Genomic DNA, 1,497 nt, shown 5'->3' with positions numbered 1-1,497 from the left:
TTGAAATTCTATTAGACATCCGGTGAGGAGTTTCAGTATGCAGATGGTTATATGGATCTGGAATCCAGAGGAAAGAAAGGGACTGAAGATACAAATTTAGGAAGCTCAATAGATAGTATTTAAAGCTATGGGGCTAGGCTTTTCCACATTCCTCCCCACCCAGCCAGAGGCCATAAAGCTGATGCGTGCTGGTGGTGCATGCCAGCTACACCATGGTCCAGCTCACTACTGTCCTCTGCAAGGCCTACCATGGGGTCCACTTATCCATCTGCCTTGCACTGTGTGGCTATACCAACCAGATTTTCTACCACATTGTGACCATCCACAACAGGGATGGCTGTTTCATGGAGCAGCTGGATTCCTATTATCCACTGCCCAACAGTCATGGAGAGAGAATCGTTGCTCTCAACCTGGACCGGATCTGGGATTGAAATGCCTGTGGAGCCCATCTCTGTAAGTCTGTAGGGTAGCTTTTGGGTCTTTCTGGATTTTTCCCTCTGCATTCCATGAAGATCACAAATGCTGAGAGGCTGCAGAGGAAACAGGAGTGGGAAGTCCTTTTAGCATCTCAGAAAAAGGATACAGAAGGTACAGAAACAAAAATGAGCTGACTTCAGTGAGAAGAACATTGGGAAAAAGATCAAAGTCCTTTTAAAACACTTGTGCAGAGCTCTTAGTTTTATTAGATTTGGAGGTCAATAAATGGAGTTTTATGAGTCAAAAAAATTAAACAGATAAAGCTATGGGGTTGGATAAAGTTTTCATAAAATGAATATAATAGAGAAAAGATCTGAAGAGATCTCAAAGATAAAAAGGAATCAGCAAAGGAGCCTAAGAGTTAGAAACAGAATCAAGAAAGGATGAAGTCCCATAGACCAAATGAGGAAAGGATTTAAAGGAGGGAGTGGTTTTCTATGTCTGATAGGTAAGACAGGTAAGAGGAGGACTTTGAGACACAGAGATCATTAGTGACCTTGACAAGATAAGCTTACCAAAATGGTGGAGACATAAGTCTGATTAAAGTGGACTGGGAAAGAATGGGAAAAAGAGGAAGTAGAGACAGTGAGAACAGACTCCTTTGTCTAAGAATTTTGCTATAAAGAGGAGAAAAGAATGAGCCTGTAACCAAACAGAGTTTGAATGGGGCTGAATCAAAAGAGGTTTATTTCTGTTTTCAATTTGGACAATATTACTAACATGTTTGTGCACTGATGGGAATGATCCTGTAAAAAAGAAAAAAGTCAATGATGCAGGAGACCACTCCATGAGTAAATTTCTTCAAAGAAAGAAAGAATGGAAATGGAATTGCTTAATGGAATAGGCAATTGGAATAAATGCCTAAATGGAATAAGTGACAGGATTTTTTCTCACAACAGTAAAGAAAGCATAATAGGAGGTCACCCATACAGGTAGTTTTATAAATTTGGTTAGAGAAGCAAATGGAAAATACTTTCTGATTGTTTCTATTTTCTCAATGAAATACGAATCAAGATCATC

General features: G+C 39.7%; 1 pseudogene; it reads left to right on the top strand.

Annotated features, from left to right (window-relative positions):
- The first annotated feature begins 212 nt into the window (after positions 1–212).
- LOC102949046 lies at positions 213–611 on the top strand (annotated as a pseudogene).
- The last annotated feature ends 886 nt before the right edge of the window (positions 612–1,497 follow it).

The sequence above is a fragment of the Panthera tigris genome, chromosome B1, assembly GCF_018350195.1.
Source record: "Panthera tigris isolate Pti1 chromosome B1, P.tigris_Pti1_mat1.1, whole genome shotgun sequence".
Taxonomy (NCBI): domain Eukaryota; kingdom Metazoa; phylum Chordata; class Mammalia; order Carnivora; family Felidae; genus Panthera; species Panthera tigris.
Note: the sequence above shows the minus strand (reverse complement) of the source record. Positions and strands in the feature narration are given on the sequence as shown.